The 6,000-nt window shown below is 33.8% G+C and overlaps 1 pseudogene; it reads right to left on the bottom strand.

Annotated features, from left to right (window-relative positions):
• Positions 1-346: 346 nt before the first annotated feature.
• LOC120253331 overlaps positions 347-6,000 on the bottom strand; it is a 28,765-nt pseudogene continuing 23,111 nt past the window's right edge.

Here is a 6,000-nt window from a genome sequence, read left to right as displayed (position 1 = left end):
ATAAATCGCAAAGAATGTTGCAAAAAGTTTCAAATAGTTGCAACATTTATTGCGACACAAATTATCTCTCAATAAATTATTGCATATCGTTGCAAATTGAATGGCAAATATTGATTCGGAAGATCCATGAATTGCGATGAAATTTGCAACGTTTTCATTTTGTGTCACAAATTCTGCGACACAGTCTTCAAAAGTGTCGCAAATATTTGCGACATCTGAAATGCGGCACGTTTTACTGTGTCGCAAATTTTGTTGCAAATTGTGATCTGCGACACAGTTTTAATCTTTTGTGTCACAAAAATGTGTCGTAAATTGCGTTTTTTGTTATGTTATAACATCCCCATCTCATCATCAAATGGAAACACTATTAGGAACTCCCTTGGCAGTGAGACCAGGATCACTAGTAGGATAAAACAAGGAATAAGGCATTTTCACATGTCCATTCCTATTCTTAAGATTAGGGTCCTCATTCCTTCCCACTATCTCCTTCTCAATGTCTTCAAGCCTTGTTCCAAACCTTCTAAATACTGCCAAAGCCTTTTCATCATTATTCAACCTCTGAGTCCCTTTTTCCCAAATACACCTCATCAGAAGCATGCTTAGATAATATCTCAATTAGTGAAATCCCAGCAAACATCCCAGCAGTGTTTGCAGCTCACTGGTGATAGTTTTCAAGAAAACCTTATCCAGGTCGGTTGTAAGCATTTTGTATTCCGGTGAACCGGCTTCCGGCATTAATCGATGGCTGACAGTTGGCCGGTTTGGCAGGTAACCGGCATATGGGTATTGACCGAAGTTAACGGAAGCATGCATTGCTGATGCAATCCAAATGATGGTCACTACAACAAAAAAATGCAATTTGCGACACAAAAAGTCAAAAATGTGTGGCAGATCGCAATTTGCAACATAATCTGTGACACAATAAAATGTGTCGCAATAAATGTTGCAACTATTTAAGACTTTTGCAACATTCTTTGCGACTTATTTTGATTGTCGCAAAACTTTACGCGTCGCAAATTGTGTTGCAAACATTGAGTCTTTTTGCAACAAATTATGTGACCCATTTTATTTATCGCAAATTGTATTGCAAATGTGTGCGATGTTTTCCAACAAAATTTAAAACACATTTCGATTGTTGTAAATTGTGTCACAAATTATGTTGCATCTTAGTGAGATATTCTGCGACATCACAAATTATGTCGGAAATGATTTATTTATAACCATGATTATTTATAATAATTTTTTAACTATTTTTACAAACCTATTTTAAAACCTAATTTATAATCCTGAACAATAACTTTTATAATATTTTTCAAAATAAACATTCCGATCTATAAATATCTAGAATAACAATGAAATACAAAATATAATAATTTAAACATCTAATACAACAAACAAATACAAAATGTAATAGTCCAGCATCATGTTCTAGATCAGTCTTTGTAACCAAAATTTCTTCTGTAGGAGTGCCATCCACAGTTTCAACTATCACTGCTGAGTCATCTTCACTGGAGGAATGTGCATTCTGTAGTTGATCACATAATTCACGGACGTCTTCCGTGTCAACATCTATTTCTTCTTCTGAATCAATATTATCAATGAGTGGCAAAATCAGTGACCGGTTAAGGATCACTCTTAGTTGATTTAAGCTCTCACGGGCATTTTGGGATTTAAAGTGTCCACGGTTGGTTCTGAGTCAGTTGCCCCAAGAAGACTTTACTTTTATAAGTTCTTCCTGCCATCAACCGTAAAGATGGGAACAATCTTAGTGACAACATGTAATGTAATAGTAATTTACATTTTACAGGCTCACCTTTAGCTGACGAATCGGATCACTGAGACCACAAAAATCATCATCAGATATTTCATTGATTACAGCCTTGTTTTGAATTTCTTTCGCAAGTTCTCCAAACCTCAGGGTGCTTCCAGCTTTGTCCATGATTTTACCACAAAGAATATTACTCTAGGAGAAAATAGCAGAAACTTCACGCGCATTTTTCATTAAAAAAAACCTGTTGTCTGGAGAAATGGAACATAAATAGGTGACCTTTGCATTGCCACTAAGAGTATCTTTCAGTAAATGTGTGATTGGGGAATCCATGTAGGGAATTTTTTTGGTTTTCTCCAGTATGAGCAACTCCAGAGAGAATGTTGATCAACTTCCTAATCACGAAAAGCTATAAAACTCAATATATTGATTCAATTTGGGGAAGACATAAGAGCGCAAGCCCTAAGACTGGTGATGGATAAATCACCAAGATAAAGTGCAAGACAAAGTGTGCGGATGACTATCCATATTGTCAAATATATATCTGAACCAAAATATTTAATTAATAAAGCTTTAGTTGACATATTACAAATAATGAAGGATGAAAGAACCAAACTGTCAAAATCAACCAGTGCTGATTAAAATTAAATAAAATGTTCTAAAAACAATGCTATATATATGAATATAATTAATGTAAACATATAATAGCCATTGGCAAATGAGGCAATTACAATAGGGTACAATATTTTGTTGCTAAATGCAACTAGTCCCTGCGGTAGTTGTAATACACAAAATTGAATATAATGAGGTCTGTAATATCCCAAAAATTGTGATTGATATAAACTAGCTGCAATACCCATTATAACATTAATATTTCTTTGTTCCACTTCAATACATTTGAACAGCTAATATTTAACCCATTTAGCACAAAATAAATATCTAATGACAATATTTTATATTGCTTGAAGTTTTTCTCATGTTTTAGTTTTTTTTTCCACTTATATCAACCACAAACATAGGTGATGTAGTGTAGATAAGAAGAAACAACATATATAATAATCAAAGATCAAAATAAAAACAGAGATATAAAACAAATATAAGCAATTATAAATATATTATTCTCAAATTAGTGAAATACAAAATAAAATGCAATGATGAGTTATAAGTTGTATAACAAACTAACTTATATATTCTAATATTCTATAAACCTCATGCCCCTGATAATGTTAGAAACTTTTATCAAAAGAACAAGTGGAGAAAAAAACATTCAAACTCAATAAGAATAAAACTCGGATATTTTTCATTCAAAAAAGGGTACTAAATATATAATTCCTAAAAACAAGAAAAAATAAACTATTACCTAATGATACACTAAGAAGACTTTCACGTGTCTACGGGAACCTCCATGCATGGCCTACAAGACCAAGTTGAGCACAAACATTAGCAATCAATGAAAGAGATGTACTTGTATAATACGAGCACGTGCATAAGTACATACATGCGTACAAAAAAAGAGATCTACCAAACTTTGTCATGAACAAGATCATCATTAATTATTTTCCTTAATAATCTAATGCGGATATACTTATATAATTATTATATATGTATTTACATACAAAACGTAACATGACAAAAAAATCAAGTTTCAACTTTTGTTGCATGGTTTCACTCGAATCATGTGAGTATCAAAAGAAAAAGAGAAGCTTTCTTCAACTTGTATGTATATATATATATATATATATATATATATATATATATATATATAGCACTCACATGTTGATGAGACACTAGTATAAGGGAGATAAGGAGAAAGGTAGAGAAAAAGAGAGAAGCTGGTGTGTTATGATGGGGAGACCTCCATGCTGTCATAAGGTTGGGATAAAAAAAGGTCCTTGGACATCAGAAGAAGACATCATCCTAGTATCATATATCCAACAACATTCTTTCCAATCAATCATTGCGACATGTACTTCGCAGCTCCAAACTAAAATTCTTCATTGCTAGTATGAGTATAAACCTAGTTAGATAAGGCTCATAAAAATCATGGGAGATGATATTTGCAATTCTATGGCATTCCTTGGTTTTTCTTGGTGCGAGATATTGTTAAGCTCTTCTCAATTGATCAATAGAAGGATTAGTTATTATACGTAAAACCATTTTTCGACCTGGCGAGAACATTTTTGGGAGAGGACAAAAGAAGTTCTCTGTTTCTTGTTCATGGTTGGAAGAAACTCTACGCATACATACCTCTAAACAGTAATATAACATACATTGAAATGTTACAGGAAACATCAAACCCATTTAAAGAAATTCTTTAAACAATTATGCAATGCTTGCTGTTTTTCTTTTTTTGTTCAATGTACCGTGAATTTTCGATTAATTCAAAAGCTCCTTTTTTTTCACTCGAGATCATCATCAAATGTAAAGAAAAAGCAGAAAAACACTCGAGATAGTCATCAAATGAAGGGATTCAAAAACAAGAAAAAAACCTTGGAGAGATTGACCATCCGATAACTTTGATGGGGATTTTGATCAAATCTCTGACGAGATTGGCAAGACCCGCAAAACCAAAGCGCAACGCGGAAAGGTCTATAAAGAACTGCACATAAATTATCCCCAAAAATAAACCAATTTAATTGATACATCCTTGAATTGAACCCTAATTACATCTCATTCTCAAGAAAAATCAGAGAAAAAAATAAACAAATATTGACCCTAAAATCCAGATGACGGCATCGACGAGCAAATGGAAGTAGAAGAGCACTCCCCAGTCTCCAGTGCCCTTCATTCTCTTCCTCAACGACACGATCCGCACCAACGAGCGATGGACATGAGCATGACCCACCTCCAGTACCACCTCCCGGACTTTACTCAGCTCCTCACCGGACCTATCTCTGACGTGCAAACTCATTTCTCGGGAGCACCACCGGACGTTGTGCTGCTCTCTTTTCAGCCCCAGTCCCAAAAGAAACAGAGCATGGGATTCCATAAGTGGATGATCCCAAGAGTGCTGCCATTCCCGAAGCTTTTAGAATAAGAATAACCCATGCCTTATTCTAACCGCATGTTTGCCTAGGATGTGGTCTCTTCGATTAACTGTTCACTCGTTAGAGTCGGAAGTCGTGTGGAGGAAAAGGACGTGATGCTTGGAAAAAATGGCCGTTGGATTTACCTCGGGATGTGTTCTAGGTTTGTGATTAATAGAGCTTTATTTTGAATGAAACCTTGAAAAAAGGTTGAATAATTTTTTTTAAAATAGAAATGCATGTTTTTCCTTTGTAGAATTTTTGAAGTTGCACACACATGTGTCTCATGAAGGTCCATTAAAAACGTATGACTATTATTATTTTTATTTGAAAAAAATAATTTAAAACCAGATAATGATCTATAGTGAAATGAAGAACAATTTGACAGTGAACAAAGAACTTGAAATATATGAGATTTATCAAAATATCCGCATATTGTACCGCGGGGCGTTGATCCAGCACCCCCAACACATCTTGATGTATCTGTCCGTTCACCATGTATATGAGTCATATACAACAAAGTTGTATAAAAAATTATTATAGAATTACAAAAACATTACAAGGGCATAAAATTAAAATAAGAAAAATTATAATTTGTGATTAAAAAAACATTTTAATATAGAATAAATTCAATAATTCAAAGTCATCGTATATATTTGGTAATATAAAATGTAGGATCAATGATTTTAATTAGATATTGTGGGCTCCTTTCTTTCCACCCGGCCTTTAATTAGAATTAACCGGTTGAAAAGCATGGATCACAAATCAATTTTTTTGTTTTTTATATTTCAGATGATTACGGGTTCATGACTCCTATTAGGGACAAGCCCCTAATATTAATTACCCCAGACAATGTCATGGGAACCTCCGATTAAGAAACAAGTGTGAATGAGAAGTAACTGAGTAAACATAATAATTTTTTTATTAATTTCAAAGATGCATGTAAACACATGATCATAGACAAAAGTAAGAGAGTTATTCTCTAAGAGAGCTTAACAAGAGATTTTTTTTTTGAAAGAGCTATTCCTATCATGCTCTTCAAAAAAATTTGTTTTGCTTGACTGATGCTCTTAGTTCCTTCACTAAAAGTATGTCGGACGAACCTTTTGGCTTTGTGGATGTGGCCCTCTTCAATTTTTTTTTCTTTCTTTATGTTAGTTTATGTCTTGACACTTCGCTCAGTTCAAGCTATGGCCACTCTATATA

The sequence above is a fragment of the Dioscorea cayenensis genome, unplaced genomic scaffold (assembly GCF_009730915.1).
Source record: "Dioscorea cayenensis subsp. rotundata cultivar TDr96_F1 unplaced genomic scaffold, TDr96_F1_v2_PseudoChromosome.rev07_lg8_w22 25.fasta BLBR01000047.1, whole genome shotgun sequence".
In the NCBI taxonomy this organism is placed as follows: domain Eukaryota; kingdom Viridiplantae; phylum Streptophyta; class Magnoliopsida; order Dioscoreales; family Dioscoreaceae; genus Dioscorea; species Dioscorea cayenensis.
This window is presented reverse-complemented; position numbering and strand designations above follow the sequence as displayed.